The sequence below is a fragment of the Martes martes genome (assembly GCF_963455335.1).
Source record: "Martes martes genome assembly, chromosome: 3".
Lineage (NCBI taxonomy): Eukaryota > Metazoa > Chordata > Mammalia > Carnivora > Mustelidae > Martes > Martes martes.
This window is the reverse complement of record NC_137890.1, coordinates 28,791,783-28,817,110: the sequence shown is the minus strand read 5'-3', so window position 1 is coordinate 28,817,110 and position 25,328 is coordinate 28,791,783.

Genomic DNA, 25,328 nt, shown 5'->3' with positions numbered 1-25,328 from the left:
AATAGGAGGGGCAGAGGGGAAAGGTCCTCTGCTAAGTCCTACTCTTAGATCTTTCAAGCCAAAATTTCCACCATTAATAACTCATTCCTTTGGATCAAAACAATCCATAGCAAAGTTCTTCAAAATGTGAACATTCCCTAGACCATTCATGCAGATTAGCTATTAGTATCATAGTCTCAAAATCAAGAATATCTCTGAAAATGAAGAATGGGTTTGACTAAAGACTTGTAACAACAGTGGGGAAAAAAATAGAATGTTCATGGCTCTGCTTCCATCAATTTCTTTTTTTTTTTTTAAGATTTTATCCATTTATTTGACAGAGAGAAAGATCACAAGTAGGCAGAGAGGCAGACAGAGAGAGAGGGGGAAGCAGGCTCCTTGCTGAGCAGAGAGCCCGATGCGGGACTCGATCCCAGGACCCTGAGATCATGACCTGAGCCGAAGGCAGAGGCATAACCCACTGAGCCACCCAGGCGCCCCTGTGATGAAGATCTTCTTGATAGCAGGGAGCCCCATATATTGGGCTCCACACTCATGGGGGGTCTGCTTCTTTCGCTTTCCCTCTGACCCTCCTCCCACTCACACGCTCTCATGCATGCTCCCTCTCTCTCTCTCTCTCTCCCAAAATAAATAAATAAATAAATAAATTTTTACAAAAAGAAAAAAAAATAGATTGGCCCTTTCTTTGATATCTGTTAACATCATAACATCTTTGAACAGTAGGCACATCTCCAATTTTCCTACCTATTTTTGGTGACCTTGAACATTAATAAAACTTTCTCTTGTATTGATCCAAAACCATTCTGATTCAAATCTTAAAAGTTTGTACCTATCTTCTATACTTTTTCTTGGTCATGAACTCTTTCTGGCTTATTTGGTATGTTAAAAAATCTGAGCTCATGAGGGAGTGAATTTTGTAGCTACTTTATGTGCTCTAACCTTCAATCTCATTTCTTGCTCAGTTAAATTAGTCTCATTTGCATAGGCTAATTATATATTTGTTTAAACCTCTCATTGCCCTTAAAGTCATATTCCCTTAAAGAATCTGTCCATGGGACTTCTCTAGTTTGGGGTACCTGTTCTCATGAGAGACAAAATGGTATAAGGAAAAGAACATGGACTCTCTGGAGTCTGAAAATCTGTGGCCACATTCTAGACTGGTTAGTGCAGAAGAGATGATCCATAAATATTTATTAAGTAAGTGAATGAATGAATGAATGAATGGTGATCTCCAATAAGTTAATCTCAGTTTCTTCATCCATAAAATAATGACACACATATCTATTTTAGAGGACTATCATCAGAAGTAAATGAGCTAAAGCCTCTCTGGGAGCATTTCTAGTGACAACATCCTTCTTTTTAGCTTTGCACAAGTTTTGGGTTCACCCTGGGATTTAGGCATGTTTGTAGGGCTGGCTATCCTGATGTCCTTGTAGACCCAACTGGCTCTCTTAAAATTTTTAATCTTTTATTTTTATTCCATTTCTATATGCACATACTTTAAAGATTCACCCAGGTCTATAAGTTTTGTTAATAATCAGCTGTTCATAGCCTCTTCCCCCACCACCTCCAACTTCTCCTTCTTCAGAAGTAACTACTTTTAACATTTGTAGCTGATTCTCTTGGTGTTTACCTTCATATTTCAAATAACATGCTATGTTGCTTCTACTAGACCTTTCCATTTCTGGACATTATCTATTGGCTCCCCACATGGAAGATTAACACCTCACACTCTTTCCTTCCTAGTCTCCACCATACACGGATGGCCACTCTCATGCCCCACCCTCTCAATATAGTTATTTTCAATGTTTGATTATATTAACATCCAGCATGGATGTTATTTTGACTGTATCATTCAAGGCTAAGCCATGATGTAAATGGTTATTACCTTTATTTCCCTGCACAGTTTTAATTGTTTCTGGCAATTAATATCATCCGATCCATTTCCTTAGTTTTCTGTGTTCTTGTCACAGATTCATTTCAAACTTAACAGGTCCCAAATGAATACTCTTGACATCCACCCTCCCTCCCAAAAAAATTCTTCTCCCAGTCTTCCCATATCCATGAAAGGCCCTTATTCTGATTGCTGAAATCACCCTGACTCTTCTGTTTCCTTCACCCTTCACATTTAACCTGTAAGCAGGAAACATCCAAAATACATTTTGAATCTATCCTCTCATCTTCACTGCCACTGACGTGTCCAAGCCATTTCTTGCTTCCCTTAGACTGTCGTAGAGCTCTGTCACTGGTATTCCCACTTTGACATTCCTCCCTCCCCAGTGCAATCATCATACAGCAAAGGGTCCTTCAAAAAATGCAAAGTGGACCATACTGAGCTCACTAGGTGAACTCCTCATTGACTTCCTGCTGCATTCCAAGTGAAACCCATATAAGGCTCTCACCCTGCACCAGTCACACTGGCCTTTTGTCAGTACTCTGGAACACACAAACCCCAGGCTCGCTGCTGGGCTACAGCTCTCCCTTCTGTTTGGGATGCTCTTCCCAGAGTCTCTTCACTGCTGTTCCTTCTCAACCTACAGTCACTCCTCAAGATCCTGCTGACTCTATATGAAGCAGGTTCTGCCCAGAACTCTATCATCAATCCGCTTCCTTCCTTCATAACACCAGTCACAGTTAACGTAATGAAATTAAATTAAGAATGGCAATTATTTGTTTATTTTAGTTCTTCAACTTCATGGAAACAAGAGCCTTGTCCCTTTCAATTGTCACTAAGTTCCCAGCACCCAATATAATGCATGACATTTGAAAGAGGTCCAATTGATTCTTTTTTTTTTTTTTAAGAATTATTTACTTATTTGATAGAGAGAGAGACAGACCAGGGACGAGGGGCAAAGAGAGAGAAAAACTCTAGCAGACACCACACTGAACTTGGAGCCTGTGCAGGGCTGGATCTCACAACCCTGAGATCCAGCCCTGAGCCAAAATCAAGAGTTGGACACTTAATCGACTCCAGGCACCACCCAGGCACTCCAAAAGAGGCCCTACTGATTCTTAATGACTCAATGTTAGATTGAAAGAAATGACTACCTGTTGAATGTTTTTTATTTTAGAAGGACAAGTAGCAAAGTGCTTGTGGTTCCTATGTAGATGCAATGGCCTTGTCGTATAACCAGAGTCAGAACTGGGGTGAAGAGGAGACCAGTGGACTGATGAGTGTGATGTAAGGACCTATCATAGTCAACACCTTTGACAGTGTCCTGCAGGAAGAGTGGACGACACACTCCTCAGGGCTACAGGTGGCCCAGGACCAGGTGGCATGGCTAGAGTTCCAGAAGACAAAGAGAACTTCTCAGCTTCTCAGGAATAGCTTCTCAGGAATAGCTTCTCAGGAAGCTGGACTGGCATCAGGGTTGGAGGTAAAAAGATGCAGATTGAACTAGGCAGACAGAACACCTGCTAGAGCCCAGGGAGCCATCTAGCTGCAAACAGGAAGGGAAGATGCTTACTTACTTACTGGTGGTTTTTGAAGCGTGGCCATTGTTGTTAAGAACACGTGTACAACTCTATTCATTTACTCTGCTGCCTGCTGTGACCAGGCCAGTTCCTGCCCATAAGACATCCACAGCCTTACTCTCAGCTGCGGCAGCTCGGGCCCAGGCTCCAGACACAAGTGGGTGACGGGATCACAGAATCCTGTGATCCCGTGGACCTCATATGGTCTGGGGTGGCCATTTCTGGGTGTCAGACTTTGGGAAAAGTGTGGTCGGGCTGTAGGATTTTTAGAGGGGACACAACTTGGATGTCAAGAATTCTAAAAGTTAGAACATATGAGAAAGAATGGTGAAGGGCCCCCCCGGCCGTTTAACCCCAGGGAGATAACTCAGTCGAAGGAGCCAAGAGGCTCTCACATAGCTGGAAAGTGCTATGTAACAACTACGAGAGGCATTCGGACTGTTCGGAGCACTAGCCCTGGCGAGCACAAGGGGAGGCTGCAGAAGGGAGAGGACTCCCCAAGGTGGGGGGCGCTCTGACAAAAATCTCCCACTTCTCCGCTGTCGAAGAACAGAACGAGCACCCCAGCAGAGGGGTGAACCCCTCTTACCGGAGTTTGCAAGCATATCCAGCATGGCCTTTTGCGGTTCTCCGAAAGGTCCCATGTGCAGTGGGAAGTTGATGTTTCTGATGTACCTTCTAACCCTAAACACAGTGATGCTAAGCCAGGGGAAAGCCCATAGAGGCCCAACTGGTAGAAGCCTATATTCAAAGAGAGTTAGAGAGAGCATAAGTTAAACCACTTTCCTGTTTGTTCTAAGATTTACTTCTGTGCGTTTATTCTCTATGGAAACAGTGCAGTTGGCGCGGGCAGCGTTCTTCGTAAAGCTTTCCTATTATCATTGATCAGGCTACCTGGCTGGCAGTCATAAATGGATAAACAGATATAAATTCCCCAATAAGCAGACACTTACTTCGGTTTTTATATATACTAAATGCCTTTTTTTTTTTAGCTGCATCCTGTGATAGCAGAGGAAGTTTTAGATGATTAAATAATACTAACAATTAAATGGGGACTCTTTCCCTATGTATATGTGCTTTTCTGACATCCTTTAGTACTTCTCAATACCAACCTCCAGTCCACCAACACATGCACACTCACATACATGCACACACGCACACACACACACATATGCACAAGCGCCTTCTCCTGTAGGAGCCTACAGAATTTGGCAGAAGTACATTCACTGATATCTTCATCCCAGCACTAGTGCTAAACTTGCCCTGATAAAAATGTTTTTATTAATAACCTAAAAATTTAATGAGAACCCTGTCTTTAAAAAAATATCTACTGCTCTTTTTACACTAAATTTATAATGAGCCTTTGGGAAATTTCTGAAGTTCTTTTACACGTATTAATTCCCGTTAACTTAAAGGCTGGAATGCAAATAAAAACAGTTTCCGTCTTTAGAAAGGGCAGGGCTCAGAGTGGGAGAAGAATCCCTGACTCAGGATATTTTCTACACTTCAGTGAGCTGCTGCCTTCTGCCTGATTCTAATCTCCTGCCAAGACCAACATTGAGCTACAGTCAGACTTGGTGGAAGTTTCCCAAGAACTGAGGCTCTCTCTCCACAGTAGCATGCCAGGAGCTGCTCGAGGTGATGGGGAGACCATGCACCAGCTAAGTTCAAATCCCAGCTATATCTTATGTGGCCTTATACAAGTTATTTACTACAACGTGAAAGTAAAGAGGTATGCCACAAAAGCAACATAAATCGGCAGTGAACGATAGTGGTGCCAGCATTTTCCTGATTCTATATCCTGTTAACATTAGAAATATCTAAGGGATTCCCCCAGCTCCACTTAGGGATTGGCAAAAATGACACTGTCCCCATTTGCAACAGAAGGAAAATGCAGGTGAAAAGTTAAAGGATTTCTCCCAAAACGTGTTCTGAGATGCATGGAATAATAATCCACAGGAAAAAAAAAAAAAAAAAAAACACAGCCATTATGTCTACGATGCAAAGATAATATAAATGGCTCCCTAGCCCTAGGGTAATCTGAAACCGAGCTGCAGCCGTACCCTGGCTTAACACCTCCTCTCCCCGAAAGCACAGCCCCACGAGCATTACTCAAACAGTACGTGTGGACAAGTGGCCAAGCCAGCGTTTGAACCTGGCAACAGAGAGCCGATGCTTGGGCTGCTGAACCTTTTCTCCAGCATAATAGCCTCATAGAAGGAGGATGCTGGCAGACACTCCGCATCAGCTGGCTGCTGAGCACCGCAGCTCTCTGATTGTCCGACAGGAAGCTCTGCCACACAAGGGGAAGTAATTATGCACCCGAGGAAGGCAGAGAATGTACTCTGTGCGCTTTCAGCATGGGAAGGGATTACAAGCAAAAGCACTGTGTCAGAACAAGTCCCTGGCAAGCCCCTCTCTCACGACGGGAGGGCCTCGACACAGCCTGGAAGGTTGCAGCCACGAGGCAGAGGGCTTTCACTGCTTTGCGTTGGGGTCCAGGGAAAAGCAGACAGGAGAGGGGGAAGAGGAAGAAGGGGCCACTGAATATTGGTGTTTTTTTTCTTTTTTTTTAATGGAAAGTAGTTACAAGTTAAAAGGTTGCTTCAGAAACACCAGGGAAAAGGGAAACATATACCAGCTTAATTAATAGAATTCAGATGAAAGATGGGTAAAGCAATTAAATATTCATTATAGATCCCATAAAACTATGATGGAAAATAAACTCAATCGAAAGATGCGTTGGAGAAACAAAAACTGAAAAAATGAAAAATTTGGAGGAAACAAGAAAAAGCCAGCCAGTTGTTCAAAAGGCGATGTCAGTGTGCATAGGGTGACAAGCGTTCCAGGGGCTGTCCGTGTATTTGGATGACGGCAAGTGGCTGAGAAGAAATTGGTAAAGTAGACAGTATGGGTCACGGCTCATGTTGTAGACGAACACTGGCCAAGAGGCTATTTCTGTGTTCGATTCAATTCAACGTACTCCTTGATGAACGGGGTGAAGAAAATTCTAGACTAGAGAAGAAAACAAAACAGAGCTGGGGAATAAAAATAATGATGACAACAGCAATTACAAACATAGCTTACATGTTGTAGAATGTTCTCAGGTGCCTGACAGCATGCCAGCCATTTTTTAAATGTATTATCTCACTGATTCCTCGTAACAGCGACTTAAGAACAGGCTCCATTACGATCCAATTTTACAGGTGAGGATAAGAAGATTCAGATGGGTAAACTTGTTCAAGGTCACAAAATAAGTAAATGGCAGAGACAGTATTGGAATCCCATATCTGTCAGACTTTCGTGACTGAGCTAATAACATTTATATGAAATTCCAATCACTGTGTGCCCCATGCGTCTTCCGCTTCTCCTCAAAAGCTCTCAAGTACACGTATATTTAAAATCACGGCTTCCTCTTTTTTTTTTTTTTTTCTTTCCAAAAGCCATCTTCTAGAAATAATCGATAAACTTCAAACTGTAAACAAACCTCCATGCTTATGGAGGACAGGGAGGTGGGGGGGTGCCTAAAGGATAGGCCGGGAAACTGAGTTATGAATTTATATATTAAAAGAGCAAGAAAGTTTTTCTTTGATTTGCATTTTTCTCTGAGCTAATTGAGGCTTTGGAAAACTCTGAGTATTTCAAAGAGCCAGGCTTTTCAAGTCCAGGCAAACCCTCTTGTGTTTCTTTCCAAATTGCTCAGCCCCGTCTCTCCAGCTCTCTCAAGACATTAATATGTAATCTCTCCACAAGCCGAGGATCAGGTCGTACAGGGAGTCACAGCACCTAGTAACACAAGTACTTATTGGATAAAAAAGATTGATCACCCTTCCTCCCACCTTCCCCATCACTGCACTTCGGGACTTGCTATTTCAACAAATCAAAGAAAAGTATTTGCAAGTCATGCGGTGTTCTCCATGTGCCTTCGATTCAGAGAAGAAACACTCCCCCCTCCCATGATAATCATCAATAATCTCAAACCACACACACACACAAAAAAAACAGAATCCAAAGCAGATGGACACCCACAAGGAAAAGAAGAATGCTGCAGCCCTCACGGTTTCGACCATTCTGTCAAAGAGACTTAGTGAGAACCTAGAGTCACCATTTCAGTGTAGTCCCAGACACGCTCTAGCCATCCCTCTGTCTATGGGGCTGGGGAAGGGGGGTGAGGCAGGAGGCGGGTAGGGGAGGTGGGCAGGCAGAGAGCAGAGTTAACCTAACCCGTCCAGGAACAACCCGAAGGCCTTAATACTGTTGTCCAACCCTGGGGTGTTCACGAGATTAAAAATGAATCAAGAGTATGAAATCCAATTTGTATATTCGAAAACTCCGATAGCATTTTAATCCTCTCATGTTACAACCTCTGTGCTAATAGTTACACACACTCCTCTCTCACCATCTCAAACAGAGCTCCTAAACCACAATCAGCCCTTCATGGATCCAGCACCTTCATCCCAACATTGGCCGTTTCTGCAGAGACTCCTGCCTATTGAGCAAAAGTTTTCCCTGGCAAGTGTATCTAGTCGGTACCTTTGGCCCTGGGAGCGCAGGTCATGCTTTTTCCAGGAATCTCTTCCATCCTACACCCCTTGGGGGTCCCCAGTCCCCTGGAAAGCTTCACCTCCCACCCCCAGGGTGGGGCTCCCGAGAGGTAGTTTTTCACAGGTAGCCACAGAGAGAAGGACTATCTTTCACCATCAGTTGCTCCCGGAAGACCCCACGTTTACCTGTCTACACTTTCTCCAGGAGCCAAAAGTAAATAAGCACATTCGCTCGGTTCATTAAATAAACCAAGAACTGAAATGGATTCAAGCCTTCTTCCTTCTAGTTCAGCGCCTGACTTTCCTTATCCACTTGCTTGTCATTTACTTCACTGTCTTCCGAAACACCCATGAAACAACCACCACAAGAATCCTACAAAATGAAATCGCTATCACAGGGGAAATTTTCTTCCCTGAGACTTCAGAAAGTCTAAGTCCAGCCTCTTGCTGTCCCACCCACTGTGCTGAGCTGTTCATCATAACCTCTTTTTTTCTTATTATATATAGTTTTAATACCCCAAGAAATAAAAGTGCTGAACTCTATCTGATATTTTACTGAACTCCTGAACTATTCTGAGCTAAGTATGACAGATGCCCTAACGCTTGAGCTAGGGAGGTTGTTCGTTTAGTTCACGCATGGAACATTTCCATTATAAAACAGAGACCTTGCTTCTAACCTTGGCAGTGCCTTCTCCACATGATTAAGTATTTTTGTGTGCACTGTCGTCCGTTAGTGAAGTGCCGGCGAGCCTCGGGATGCGGATGCCTTTACGTGGGTTATTCTGACCCCTTTGCTTTCCTTCCGTCTTCTTCCAGCAAAAGAAAGAATGACAGGTCCTATAGTTTCATTTCAGATATTCTGCAAAGTTACTATGAGTTTTATACTTCAAACTGTGATTCTGCTCAGCACCATTCTCTTGAAGGATTCTGGGTTAGTGTCACTGGGCTTTAAAAATAGAAATTTAAGGGAGCCTGTGTGACTCAGTCAGTTGGACGTCTGCCTTCAGCTCGGGGGCTGGTGCCAGGTCCTGGGATCAAGTCCCTCACTGCGCTCCCTGCTCAGCAGGGAGTCTGCTTCTCCCTCTGCTTCTGCCTCTCTCTCTCTCTCATGAATAAATTAATTCTTTTAAAAAATAGCAAATTAAAATAGAAAAATGCAATCAGGAAAATCTGGGACGACCATTTAGAAACAATTGAGAAAGGAAATAAGTCACATCTAGTCTTTTGGTCATTTGAGGATTACTATGACTTTTCTCTTTCTATAAATAGCCTGACGTGCTTTGTATACACCCACAGGCCATTAAACTGTACTCTTTAGGCCTTTTGCCAACTCCATTCCAAAGCTTTTCTTGTCACTTCAGAAATACATTGTTCAGCTGAATCCCAGGAGAAGACAACTGGTGATCTCTTTATGTGAAGGTAAAAGTTTTCTGTATGTTTTTGTATGATATTTACAAAGAGCTAAGTATATTCAGTAAGGTAATATTAATAAGTTTATAATCGAGTTAATAAACAAATTCACTACAATTTCTAATCTAGTTCTCATTCTGAAAGGCAAAAACTGCAGCTCTGCCCAGCAAGCAAATATACAAAAATACCTCTTTTATTTATTTATTTATTTATTTATTTATTTATTTACTTTTATCTTGCTCCTTGAAATTCCATTATGGTGGTGACTCTCGCTCAATAATTTGATTTTCTAGCCACAGTTGTATACAAGGCATCAAATGTACAGACATTTGTATCATCTTCTATTTTGGTCAGTATCTCTAGTTTCTTTTAAAGGTACCTAAAATGCTTGGGGTTTTTATTATTATTATTAAAGGTTTTGAAGTTGTTAGATTAATTGTGGCTTCTACTAGCTTGTGATTGTCTTGAAGAAAGAGGAAAAGAAGAAAGAGAAAAAGAGGGAGAGGAACACCACATTACCATGCTTATTGTTATTACTATTTATTAAGAAGTGATTATGTGTTGGGCATATGCTAGACACTTACATAAATCATTGCTAATGCTCCCATCAAGACTGTCACTTCTCTCATTTAGCATTTAAGGACACAAGGACTCAGGAAAGGGGACCTGCATATCTGAAGCCTCACAGCTACTAAGTGGCAGAACTCAAACAGCCCCTCTCCACTTTCTGGTTCAAGGCCACAGGACCTCGCTGGAGACCATCAGTGGCTCCCACACCAGCTGTCAGACGGTGACTCTCAGTTCTCAACCCCACACTCCAAAAAGGCATCAGCCACCCAACTCTCCAAGAAGTTACTGTTAGAGTTTAATTAGTCTTTAAGTTTAAAGTTTTAGTTTCTTTCTTTTAAGGCTTTGATAGGGATCAAATTTCCTATGTCCCAAGGACAGAGCTAAGAGAAGGGGGTAAACTTTTCCCACAGGCCTATCATTCAGCAGGTGCAGGACAGATGCCCCCTGAATTCTTGTACCCTCTCACCTGCATGTGTGTGGGCTTCCGGCAGCCGCAACATTGGGGGTGGGAATGAGCATCCAGGGGCCGGTTTGGTGAAAGGAGCGTGGACAAGATTAAGAATAATAATGAAAATTAACATTTACACAATTCTTGTTAATACTCAGCCTGGCTTGGGGCGCCTGAGCTGCTCAGTCGGTTAATCTGCCTCTTGATTTCGGCTCAGGCCATCATCTCCTGGTCCTGGGATCTGCTTCCATGCTGGACAGACTTCCATGCTGGACAGAGAGTCTGCTTGGGTTCCTCTCTCCCTCTCCTTCCCCTATGCTCGAGAGTGCACTCTCTTTCTCTCAAATAAGTAATAAGTCCTCCCAAATTCTGTGTCCATGATTGTGTGTAAAAACATGTATTTATTGTACATGGAAAGAAACATAATTAAGATGTAAATGCCTTATTCTTAACCCTGTAACTCCTTCTCCCAACCACAAATGAATATTTTTCTTATGTTTCCATTCAGTTCAAACAATTTCTGTGTGTTCCAAAAGTTAACTGCATTTAGGTTTATGGAAAACACAAAGACGTGTAAGACACACTGAACATATAGTAAGGATACAAGGAATACCCAGCTTATGTTGACCAAAATGGTGATGAAGAATAAATAAGATGGAAAAAACAAAACAAAACAAATGAACAAACAAACAAAAAAAACTTTAGACCAAGATTAAAACACATCCAACATAAGGAAGTTCTAACGTCCAATTTCTTGACGTAGTTTTCACAAACTTCTCTTCAACATAACTCAGAAATTCTCATAATTTCATCCATCTGATCCCCACCACACCTATCAAAAATTAGACTGCAGCTTCTAAAAAATAAGATAAATTATTGTCTGAAGCTTAAAACAAATGAGGAAAATGAAAGAAGAGATATTTCAAGCACCTAATATGACTGAATTCATTTATACAGCACTTTATACCTCAATCTATCCCTGAAAACACACCCACGTAAATTACTGTTATCCACATGCCCAAAAGAGAAAACTAAGATTAAGAAAACAGCAATCTTCCCATAGTCAGAAGCCAGGGACAGAGGGAAGAAGATTTCTAACTCAGACCATCTGACTCAATATCTCATATACATAACATCTGACCTGAAGAAAGTATTGTTTTGCTATTTTAAGGGCATCAAGGGTAAAGGGAATTAATTTGGATACTATTTTATATTTGAAATTTCCATCTAAGCGTATCACCTTATTGTACTACTTTTGCCATACCCTGAAAATTCCAATCAAGTGTAAGTGATCAGACTCTACAAAGCACTTTTATTTCATAAGAACCCAAACTTAAACTATCTATCACTGATGAATATAATCTTTCAAAGTAAAGTGTCTCTAGGTCCATTTGACTCTGACAATTTGGGGAAGTTATTGGAGGATTTTAGGAAGGAATATTTCATGATTCCTGAAAGCAAAAAATATCCTTTTTGTCCTGCTAAGGACAAAAAGAGCCATTCAAAAACACTAGGGCTCAAGGCATGTAACCAGGATGACGATTGATGAAACTGCAAAAGTAAGTTGTAGTAACACTGTGAAAAGTCTAATCTGCCATCTTTTTTTTTTTTTTTTAAGATTTATTTGTTTATTTAAGAGAGGTGAGGGGAGGGAAGGGGCAGAGAGAGAGGGACACGCTGACTCCCCACTGAGCAGGGAGCCTGTCTAGGGGCTCAAGCCCAGGACCCTGGGATCATGCACGACCTGAGCCATAATTAAGAGTCAGCTGCTTAGGGGCGCCTGGGTGGCTCAGTGGATTAAAGCCTCTGCCTTCAGCTTAGGTCATGATCCCAGGGTCCTGGGATCGAGCCCCACATTGGGCTCTCTGCTCAGCAGGGAGCCTGCTTCCCTTCCTCTCTCTCTCGCTGCCTCTCTGCCTACCTGTGATCTCTGTCTGTCAAATAAATAAATAAATAAAATCTTTAAAAAAAAAAAAAAAAAGAGTCAGCTGCTTAGTTCAGAGCCACACAGGCACCCCAGTCTTATTTGCAGTATTAAGGAGTTCCAAGTTTATCCTGGAGGCCATAGCTGGCAACAAGAAAGAAAGAAAGGGAGGGAGGGAGGGAGGGAGGGAGGAAGGAAAGAGGGAGGGAGGGGAGAGGGAGGAAGGGAGGGAGGAAGAAAGAAAGAAAGAAAGAAAGAGAGGGAGGGAGGGAGGGAGAGAGGGTGGGAGGGAGGGAGAGGGAGAAAGAAAGAAAAGGAAATGAAAAGAGAAAAAGGATTTTAAATTTTAAATAAGGGAGTGGCATGCTCAGGTTCAATTTCTGAAAGGAAAACCCTGGTGGTATAAAGGATAGATTGATAAGGACAATCTTTGGTAACAGAGAAACTGATCAGAAAGCTGGGGACTGGTCCTTGTAAAATGATTCAAATGAAGGTCACTGGCTGCAGAGTGGAAAGGAGAGAACGGTTTGGGAAAATATTTAGGAGAAGAATTTTGTTAAATGACCTGGAGTTGGGAGCTGAGAGTGTAGAAGCAATAAAGAATGACGGCAGTGTTACAGAGAGGAGAGGACCAGGTCTGAGAGAGAAGGCAATGCATTCAGTATGTGATGCTTGAGTTGCCTGCAGAATGCTTACAGGTGTGCAGGTGGGTGTCTTGGAGGCCTTTGAAAGCACGAATCCAGAGCTCACAGGGGATGTATGTTCAATAACTGGCCTGGTACACTTTGCTCTGAAAAAATCCCAGATGTTCGCAGGCCTTTGAATCAGCAAGCAGCTGATTCCTTCCCTTTCATCACCCTGTGTTCACATCACACATTCTCTTCCAAATAGTTTCTCACTCCATATATTGGAGGAATACTGGTATAGTCATAACCTCTTGGTGAACATTATACACTAGCAGTAGCCAGAAAACGATAAACATCTTTGTAATTTAAATACCCTGTCTATGAGAGAATATTGCAATCCTGTATGTGTAAATAATTCTATTTATTTTAAAAGATACGGTTCTGAGTGTTTATTACGTGCCAGACACTGTGTCTGGTGCTAGGAATATAATAGCAAATAAAAATACACACAAATCGAGCTCAAAGAACTTTCAACCTAGTGGGAAGAGACAGACTTCACTCAAGTCACCACGCAGATGACATCAGGTACCCTAAGAAGAGAAATACAGTTCACGGTTCTAGGAGTGGGTAGAACAGAAGCTGTCCCGAGAAAGTGATATCTGGATCCAATTTTGAAGGATGATTAGGAGATGGTTGAAGAACAGCACGGAAGAAAGCCCCACGGTGAGAGAGAACATGTCAGTTTGCGGGGCTGAGTGAGGCTGGGGTGGGGGGAGGGGGGTGCACAAGGAGGCAGGGGAGGGGAATCCTGCAGGAAGGTGCTGGAGACCTGAGCAAGCCTTACAGGACCGCAAGAAAAGTTTAGTCTTCAAACCAAGAACAATTGGTTCTTGAGCAGCCTGATGGCATGATCTGATTTTCATTTTGAGAAGTGCATTCTGTGTACCACGTAAGGGACAGAATGACTTCCTTCCTTCCATGGTTAAAATGTGACCCTGTTCTTTGCCCAAAATGGTTTCCTCCTCTCTTCATCTTAGAAACGCTTATAAGGGCCAAGCTAGGGCAGACTTGGAAGCAATTCCTCTTTGCCCATATAAGATGCAAGCCGCCATCCCCCGCCCCCCACCACCCCATATTGGGGACACTGTAGTGAGGGTTATTCAAGTGACAAGGAGGGAAGAGTTTACCACTTACAGATCTGTGCCTAGTGGAGAGTGTGCAACGAGAAAAGCGAGTTCACTCGGGGTCTAGTTCTCTAGACCACGGCCACTTTCTAGGTGTAAACCAATGGGAAAATCATTTAAAATCTTCCCACTGCAGAGGCCACGTCTTTCAAATGCAGAACAATGGGCAGGTTCCCTTCTGCCTTCCTGATTCTATCTAACAAATAAGGAAGAAAGAGGGCTTCTTACATCAAACCACCACCTGCTTCCGTGGGCAAAGAAAAGTATATTGATACGATTGAAACTGTCACGCCTCTGGGTTCTGCATTTGGACATGTGGACATAGAGATTCTAAAATTTACTCTACCTGCCCTTCTTTGGATCTGTCCTTTAAAACTGCACTTTATATGTGGAAATAAACACATGCCCATACTTGCTGCTTCTATTTATTTTCTAGCATAAATACCCTGAAATTTGTCTTTGGGCTCTTAAAAATCCTGAAATAGATGTGCCGTCTCCCTTCCAAGTAAACCAGGTTTGCCAATGATTAACAGACAGAATCAGCGTGGGTACTTTTTTTCATGATCTCAACTCCGTAAGGAATATGTAGCTAATTTAAGCTCCATTGTATTAAACTGTAGAACACACTATAAAATACTGATACTACAACTTGCATCAAACAAGTAAACATTTGTTATGGGGACAGTAAAATTTACTTTTCACAAAAGGAGCCTACAGTAATAATGCATTCAATTCTATTTCCCAGAATGCTTCTTAAGTATGTTAATAAAGTCTTTATTGTGTCTGCTTATAAAAGTCGCCACCATTTCCCATTAGAAAGTCTCTGTTTATTCATCAAACATTTACTGACAGTGACTGCTGGGAGCAGCCTCAGATTTCCACTCCATTACACGTTTGTGGCATAAAGCACATTAATTATAGATATATTACAATATTCAACTCATTGAGGAAAAATTAGATGATCAAGGCTCATTTTCCTTGACAATAAGCAAGTTAATGAAAATACTAATTACCTGATGATGGAGTGGAGCCTCCAGGATTGAATGCTTAGCATCTGTAAAGGAGTTCTGTGAGTCTAGCATAGAATATTAAAGCCAGAAGCGTTTGAAGTCTATGAGGTGGTCCTCGCAACTGTCCAGTGCAAGGACCCTTAATCAAGGGATAAAGGACAGTCAGATGTGAAGCAGAGTTTCTAAAAACATTTGGCAGAATCATTGAAAATCCATGGTCTTTACGTAAAAAATTTTAGATAATAGTATCTGGAACACAAAGCAGTTTCATTTCAAATAATTATGTCAGGAAAAGGCCCCTTGTCAGCAAGGATATTGCCATCTTCCAGTTATCCATTTTGTAAAAATGCCAGAACTATTTTCAGCAATTTTGAAATTTTAAAGAAAACAACTTTCATTTAAGAATTCTCCTCTCTCAACTTCTAGACATTTAGACCGAATAGTCAAACTTCCCAGTGCAGGAAAGCCAGTCCACATCAGATTAGGGGCTTGGAGATCCTTAAGAAGAAGCCTTTTCTTAATAGGGTTAGGGTTAGGGCTAAGGTTAGGAAAAGATGTTCAACATGAGTTGTCGTCAGGTAAAGGCAACTTGAAACAACAATGATATGATAATTAATTATCTTTCTCTGATTGTCTTATTTCGCTCAGCATAATACCCTCTAGTTCCATCCATGTCGCAAATGGCACGATTTCATTTCTTTTGATGGCAAAGTGGGGGGCTGGGGGGTAGGAAAGGAATAAATGAAACAAGATGGGATCGGTAAGAAGACAAACCATAAGAGACTCTTAATCTCACAAAATAAACTGAGAGTCGCGGGGCGGGGGTGGGGGGAGTGGGGAGTAGGGAGTGGGGGAGGTTATGGACATTGGGGACAGTATGTGCTATGGTGGGTGCTGAGAAGTGTGTAAACCTGGTGATTCACAGACCTGCACCCCTGGGGCTAATAATACATTATACGTTAATAAAAAAATAAATTAAAAACAACAACAACAATGAGATGCCACTACAGGTGGTCTAGAAAAGCTAAAATCCAAAAAACTGACAACATCAGTTGCTGGAGAAAATATGTGCAGCAGGAATTCTCATTCATTGCTGGGGGGAATACAGCCACTTTGGAAGACAGTCTGGTAGTTTCTTATAAGGCTAAGCATAGTCTTAACATATGATGTAGCATATAAACACCCCTAGGTATTTACTGAACTTAGTTGAAAAATTGTGGCCACATAGAAACCTGCACACATATATTGATATCAGCTATTGTCATAATCACCCCAAAATGGAGGTGACCAAGATGTCTTTCAATAGATAAGTAGGCAAACAAATTATATAGGCACGCGCTGGAATACTAGTCAGCACTAAGGAAAGTAATGAGCTACCAGGCCACATGAAGACATCAGTGAATGTTAACTACATACAAAGTGAAATAAACAGTGTTTTAGGCTACATATTGTATGATTCCAATTAGGTGACATCCTGGAAAAGGTGAAACTATGGAGATGTTGTAAAAAGGTGAATGGCTACTGGGGGCTTGGGGGCAGGGGAGTGTGAGGACTGAATTGGTCAAGTTACCCAGCTATCACGGAGGTAAAACTATTCTGTATGACACTACGACAACTAATGCATGAAAGCATGCATTTTTAGAACTTTGCAACATTAAGAATGGACTTTAATTATACAACTTCAAAAAAATCACTTAGGAGGTTGGAAGATGTCAGAATGAGATGAAAATGGACCAAAAGAATCTAAGTGTATAAACCCATGTATGAAATATGTCAAAGGTGGTTGGAGAAGAAACTGATAAACTGAGGGACTTCCAAAATGAATAAAGCATGTTAGACTCGATGCAAAAACACTAGTATATGCAAGCACCATACTGTGGTTGATAAAGTGGTTTCCCCCAAAGACATAGGTTGTCAGTGTTAGACTCACTATGCATATATACAGAAGTCGAATAGTTAGGCAAATGATGGACAGTGAGAGCCAAATTCTCACTGTGGGAATGGAAGATTATAGATAAGCAAAGAGAAACTAGAGTGATCCATGTGGGAATAAATTAATCAGATTCATCAGTATAAACACATGTTTAGCTTAAACATAGATACAGGCCACATGTATTATATATATAAACAAACATAACCACACACACACACACACACACACACCCCACAGGTTAGTATACACATATGTATTTCTTTGTTCTGTCAACTGAGAACATCTAGAATCAAGTATATCCTCGTAGCAATGAGCATATCTAGAACCCAGATCTTAGTTTCTTCTTTTTTCTCAAATCTTAGTTTCTAATATCATTTGCCAGTAAAAGAAACCAGAAATAACACAGGAAATATATAAGATGAGCCTTAAGCCTCCTGTAGTGCCAGAAACTTTCTGGCACTACAAGTAAATATATATAATATGTATGTATATAAAAAATAAAAAATAAAAATACATATGTACATAGATATATAGGTTATATGTTTTTGAGCCAAACTATCTTATTTAATAAATTTTATTTATTATTTTATTAATAAAATAAGTAGCCAAGAGTTCATGCTGAATAAATAAACGGGGGGGGGGGGGGGGAGGCAAATCTCCCAAGCAGAAGAATTCCAAATAATTTGTGTGAATACTCCACCTTCTAGGAGATAGCGTTTAACTTCCCAATCTTTAAATGGAGGCTACACTAAAAACTTCTTTGTATGGAAAGGGGGCAAAAAGAGGCATCTTATCGTAGAGAAATCTGATACACACTCCCTCAGCTAGGTGATCAAGGTTAACATCAATGGTAATAAGTCATATTGACAGTATTCACCCTCGACACATGATAAGAACAGCACTTTACCTCTATGGTCTTCTTCCCCAAAACACATTGCTCCAGTCTAATCATGGAAAGTCCTGACTGAGGGATATTCTATAAAACACCTGTCTAGTACTCCTCAAAAGCTGTCCATGTCATCAAAAACAAGGAAAATCTGAGAATCCGTCACAGCCAACAGGCGGCTGATGAGACCTGATAACTAAACGTAATGTGGTATCCTGGATGGGATCCTGGAAGAAAAAAGGGACATTATGTTAAAACTAAGGAAACCAAATAAAATATGGACTATGGTAAATAATAATGTATCAGTATTGGTTCAGTGATGGTAACAAATGTACCAAACTAATGTAGGACGCTACCCGTGGGGGAGATCAGTGAGGGGTGTAAGACAACCCCCTGTAGTATCTTTGAAATTTTTCTATCTAAAAGTACTCTAAAATAAAAGGTTTATTTTTAAAAATAGGCTCTTTCTATATATGCCTGAATTACTTCTTCCCTTTCGCAAACTGGCAGTCTAAATCAGAATAAGCAAACTGCTGAGTATATCTTCTGAGTTCATTGCCATATCAGAATAATTTCCATGGTCTTTTGAATTCTGCTAATAGCTCTGCAGAGCCTCTCCCTTTTCCTGTGCATTATCCATTGAACAAGTTCCAAAGCACTCTGATGGGGAGTGGCCGAGGATCCCATTTGATGGATGGTCACTTCACACACCTGTTTTGGGGTCTTTGACTGATGTGCTGGCGTACATCTAATGTAACTTCTCCTAATAGGGAAGTGAGGAAAACATACATTTGTGCAAGCGACAGTCCAGCTTGCTGCTCATCCAAAAGGCTTAATTTAGAAATAGTTACTCAATAATTCAACATAGACAATTCCTTGATTCCCATTGACTTTCAATTCAATCAGCAAAGCTGCCTCTTGGATTTTCCATTATTATGAAGACTGATGTATTTTATAAGAGCAAACAGCTGCTCTGACAGATTAATGTTCCTTCTTGTCACCCTGCTGTGAAGCTTACTTGGAATTCTCCTCTTGTAAAGAGAAGTTTGGAGCCAATGAATTTAACCAGCTGACCACCAGTGACTTTAGTGCACTCTTCTGCCTCGGTTTTGTTCTTACAACCCTTGCCTGCCAAGTGCTAGCAAGATCTTAGATGGCCTCTCCTGAAATCTAGTAGTGAAATGCCCAAGCACTTGGACATCAGAGAACTGGGCTCTCATTTCAGACTTCTCATTTACTCTAGACAAATTTTGTAACCCCTAAATGCTTCTATTTCCACCCCCCCCAACAAGGGAACAGAAATTCTTGCCTGGCCAGTCTCATAGAAATATGGAAGGACCATGCATTCATTCAACAAATATTTCTTGTGGACCAACTATATTGCAGGCCATGTACAGGAACTAGGAATGTAAAAGTCAAGGTAAAAAACAAAAACAAAAATTGCTGCTTTGTGAAACTTGCATTCTAGTAGGAACAAACACAAGATAAATAAAATTAAAAAAATAAAATAAATAGTACTTTGATGGTTATAAGTGTAATTTAAAAAAAAAAATAAACAGGAAGGAGGACAAAGACTCCTGGAAAGGAGAAGTAATTTTGAATATGGTGACCAAAACAGGCCTTGATACAAGGGGACATTTGAGTGAAGGTTAGCTATTCATGAGGCTATCAGAAGAAAGAGCATTTCAGGACAGGGAAACAGTTACATGTAAAGGCCCTGAGGCAGGAATGGAATGATCAAGGTCCAGCAAAAAGGCCTGTGTTCTGGAACAGAGGAAAGTCATGGGAAGTACTAAGAGATGAGGTCATACAGGGAACCGAGAGGATGATCAGGTCGCATAGAGCCTCAGCTGCCATTGTCAGGACTTCGATTTTTACTCTGGAGAGTCATTTTGAACAAGAAAGTTACGTGATCTGTTTTATACTTCCATTAGAGGACTATAGGTTAAGAATAGACGAGGGCCAAAGGCAGAAGGAAGACCAGTCAGTTAGCTATGGAAGTAACCTACAGAAGAGACTATGGTAGCTTGGGCCAGGATCCTGGCAGAGAAGGTATTAAAAAGTGACTGGATTCTAGATATATTTTGAAGGTATAGCTGATAGAATTGTGATATTGGATGTGAGATCGGAGGGAAAGAGAAGCATCTGTTTCCAAAATGCTTCTCCTGAACAACTGGAAAGATTACGTAGCGAGTTACTGACACCTGCAGAACAGGGTAAGAAATGATCCGGGGGTGGAAGTGTGGGGAGATAAAGACAGAAGCTCAGTGTTGTCCATGTGCCCATTAAACACCTAAATGACTGTTAAAAGTAGACAGCTGGACATATGAATCTACCATGTAAAGGGGAAATTAAAACCAAAGACGGAAAACGTACAAGTCGTCAGTGTGTATATGGTATTTAAAGCAATGAGAGTTGACTAGTCACCAAGGGAGTCTGAACAGTAGGGAAAGAGAAGAGGTCCTCCAAGGATTCAGCTCTGGGGTGCTCCATTGTTAAGAGGTCAAAAAAGAGAAAACAAACCAGCAAAGAGCTCCCAGAAGAGGCGAGCGTTGAAAATGAAGCAAAAGAAGGAAAACGGTGGTAGTGACTTGGTCTAAAGGAAGAAAGTGTATTGGGGAGGAGGAAATTATCAGCAATGAAAGCTGCTTGTAGGTCAAATGAGATAAGTTCTGAGCACTGACCTCTGGGGTTAGCAGTGGAGGTCATTCTGGCCTCATTTGGAGGCAGCCCACAATTGCAGTGGGTTCAAGAGTCAACGGGAGTTCCTGGTTTTTTCTATGATACTATGATTATGTTAAGATGTTAACATTAAGGGAAGCTAAGTGGAAGGTGGATGGGAATTTTCTGTACTATTTTTGCAGCTTTCTTGTTAAAATTGTTTCTGAATAATAACTTGGAAAAAGTACATAGGGAAAGAGTATTTGGAGGAAGTAGTAGAGGCAACTCGTCCACGGAATTCTCCTGAAAAGGTGCCAAAAAAGGATTGTAGCTTGAGGAGGAAATGGGTTCAGAAAAGCTTTTTTGTTTATTCGGTCAGTTTGGTTTCTGTTTCTTTTAAGTAAGAAGAAACAACACCGTGCCCGGAGCCCGTGGGAATCATCTGGTAGAAAGATACAAACTGATCACACTGGCAAAAGTTCTCTCTGAAGCACTGTCCTTGAGGAGGAAAACCGGGATGTGACCTTGTTTGCCTGTGCCACCACAAGGCAGGGGGAAGAGTGCAGGTACTGCATCCAGGTAGACCACAGGGCAAGGCTGTCTGATTGCTTTGAATTCCTCACTGCGGAAGGAAGGAAGGTCAAGGTCACAGATGAGGGGGGCGGCAGAAGCGAAGGAGGGCTGGAGTTTAGGGAGAGAGGAAAGGAGTGAGAAGACCACCTGGAGAGAGGGAGGGAGATTAGGCGAAAGCCTCTGGGAAGCTGGAAAGCAAGTATAGGCATATAAGGAAGAAAGCCTGGGACACGGTGGTGGGGGGGGGAGCAGGGCAGGGGTGAACTTACCGATGCTCTACTCATCTCTCATCTGAACAACAGCAATAGCAGTAACTCTGACAGATAGACAAACAGGTGGTGCCAAGGAATGTTCCCGAAGCAATGACACAGCCCGTGTCTACAGTCTGAGTATCGCCATAAACGTTACACAAATCTTCACACACCTAATGTCGGACAATCTTCCTTCAGAATTATCTTAGCTGCTGTGAAGCAGAAGACAGATTATGGGGCACATTCGCCTGTTGGAGCCGACCCCGCTGCATTTCGCAGATATAGGCACTTAATTATACATTTTTAAAACATCTAACTTGTTTAAGTAGTGACTTTATTTTAAGGATAGAAAAAAAAAGGAGCAAGTTCTCCCTTCAGTTGACCAAGTGCTCCCCTGTGATGTTAAGTGTCTTGCTAATTTCACAGGAAGAGCATGTTTCCCCACCTAGCATGCCTCGCCACAGAAGCAGGGTTGGGAAAGAGAAATATCCCAGGAGAATCATCTGTCTCCACTCAGCAGTCCAGGGGTAGACTCCTAATTGAGTGACATTTCAACTGACACTCCAGAAGGATTTTTACTGCCTACCTAATAAGGCTCCTTGATCTTCGAGCTGGTTCCTGACCCTTGGGGGGGTAGGGGGTCCTCAAGTTTCCCAGGCTACTGGCTAAACGTCTCCTGCAGAGATTAGATAAATAACTGAGACGTAAACCTCACAGATGGGATGAGATGGAGAAGCTACACAATTATGTTTGATAATTTAGACTAAACACACCAGCTAATGAAGCAGAAAGGGTTAGAGGGGGTTGGAAGTTCTGTGGAGCTCGCCAAGGGAACCAGATCTCCAGATAACTGCAAGCTGTCCACTTCAATGTCATGGAAATAGGGTCGTCTCTCCTCAGAAATCCAGGTTAAGCAAAGTTTCTACCCCATAGTTCCCATCCTCCATCCCTACACCCCACATGCCCAGAACAGCCTCCTGGAGCCTGGTTCCACCTGTCAAAGATACAAAGTAGGTGTGTTTCTCAGAACTGTGATAGTGAGAAGGGTACTTTTTTTTTCTCTCTCTCACTTGTTTAATTTCTATCAAATTCTATCTGGACTTAGCGCCAGGCCTTCGTACTTCATTGGTATCCTGGTTTTGACCTGAACTTTTTTCCAGAATTTGACCCTTTCAGCATGGCATGTTACAATTCAGTTAAAGAGTCTGTGGGAATATTAGAAAGACATTTCGTATCTGATATCTCAAGTATAATTCCAGCAGTTATAAGGAGCTACCTGGCCAGGAAGTCCTAATGCCTCCATTAATAAAGCTATTAATTTTGAAAAGCTTTGACAGCTATAACATCTTTTTTAAGAAATCAAAAACACTCTTCCTTTATCTGCAAAATGCCTTCTTCTTTGTATGTAGTGGCTGCCTCAAGCCTCGTTCTACTGCCGGTTTTAATTTGTCTTTAATATCAGATGTGCCTTATCGATTTCTTCTGTGTATATTTTCATTCTGAATAATTCAGAGGCATGATTTTTTTTTCCCATTATGGTCAATAGCAGGAGCAAATTTTGAGGATAATCAATTGAGCCCTGACGGACGATTCCTGCTGTTGATATCCCCAGAAGTGAGGGAGGGGGAACAGCAGGGGATAATATGACCCAACAGTCAATCACAGCTATCAGCAAACGAGCCAACGCGGGTTTATGTGAAGAATGGAGATCCATACTGCCGGCCCAAAAGGGCTGCTAATAGTCTCTCTTTCTACTTTTCATCACAGGGCACTCCAGCTGTGCCAAGCAGACCTATGGACCACTCTCATATACATTTTCTTTTCTACTAATGTCTAGAAAATCATGTTCTAAAGGTGTCATCTTTTATACGAATATGTACATCCTCTATGCATCAATTCTTAATGATTTGTTCACATTTTAGCCAAGCTTATTCCAAAGTAGGCAGGAAAATTGGAAAGGTTCCAGGACACCAGTCTGGGGAATAAATGTCACTTTTTAATTCAGATAATATGGTTGAAATTAATTATCATAGAGCTGACAGGAACAATGCAAGTTTGTCTGGCTGCCTCTCACCTGCAGTAAGAACACATTTTCTGGGACTGTTTTGAAGCTGGCCCCCGTCCAAGTCTTTGACACACTCAATTTACTACAAAATTGGCAACCTTCTATCTCATAAAGGAATCCGAGTGTAACAATAAATATTGGTCCCTCTGCACAACAGGACTGCTATAAGTCAGAGGAGACCTCGTAAGTATCAGATCATGGGAGTTAATAATCACAATATTTTGATTTTCTCTCTCTTTCTTAAGACATTTTCATAAAATCCCAATTTGACAGGCTATGCTAGGGGCAGTCAGGCTCTTAGGGATGTTGAGATCAGAACAAGTGAGGAAACGAGCGGAGCCCGGGTTAATGCGAGCAGTTCAATTTCAATTACGTGAGGTAAATGGTCTTTTTCAGGTCTGATGGTTTTCGAAAACTATTTGAAGGTCTGGTGTGATTTACATGCAATTTGCCTTGATTTTGTAAAAATAAGGATTTTCACACTACTCAGTCCAAATATTTGAGTGCAATTATGATATGCCTGCTTGTCATAAACAGATATTCCTGAAGTGATTTTTAACAAACAACCAAGCAATCCCTAAATAATTTTTGGTTGTAAAATAAAGCCTGCAGAGTTAATATTTTTCCAGAGGAGGTCCACAAAATCACAAAAACATCCGTGGTTAATTGCTAAATAGCTTATAGTTAAATAATACCTCAGTGTATGCAAAGTAAAAGAGGAAATTAGAACTCCTGGTTTAGTTTACCATAGATAACTTATTTATAAATCTCTGTAATTTATTATTAATATCCTTATACAATAATCGCTCATGCATATAAACACAGTTAACCTTAAAATGTTATTCTGATTCCTGTTTCTTTACAAAAGAGGTATTTTGGCTTTAGGAGTCATTAGTCTTAAGGATTTTTTTGAAGACATTAAAGAAGTATGTTACCATTATATTTTATGGGGAAAAAATAATGATTCTTTGTTCATGATCTTATTTTATTCATCAATAAACTTCACAGAGAAAAAATTATTCTCATTAAAACTACAGTTTCCTTGGATTAATTTTACAGTTAAAGCTGATAATCTCAAAAAGAAAAGTAAACAATATTCAGGGATAAATTATTTGTAAAATTTGGATTTATTTTGTATGTATCGGCAAGGCTTTCCTACAGCAAATTACAACATCCGTCCTCATATTCTCCCATTGCTTTCCTCAGAACAGGCCATTATCTGCATCGTGCTTGTTCTCAGAGGGAAAAATACGATCTGGTGGTGACGAACTCTGAGTGAATTATGTGGTGAATCAGGCTGACATGTTGCCTGAAAATAGAGAAGAGAAGGAAGAACTGATTGTCTTGGTTAATGGTTGGAGATGTGTGCAGCAGCAGACATTTGCAGGAGTTGATGGAATGCTGAGATAATTGATAGTAAACTAGCAAAAACAGCCTATTCTAATGCAACAAAGTTAGTAATAAAATGCTGTTAGCCTGATTTTTTTGGCCATCTATCAATGTTTTTATAAGTTGATACTGAAAGTTGATATCGATGTTGATATCAAATGTATAGATCTGCCTCAGGTTGAAGTAGAGAAAAGGGTTGGTCTAAGGAAGGGGGTCAGATTTCTAGCACCAGTCCCAGAAGTGTTACAGCTAGCCATGTGATCTAAGTTGGCCATCGTCGTCGTCATCATCATCATGATCATCATCATCATCACTATCATGGGAGTACCATTTATTGGAAGTTTTTTCAAATCAGAGATCATCTCATTCAATCTTCAGAA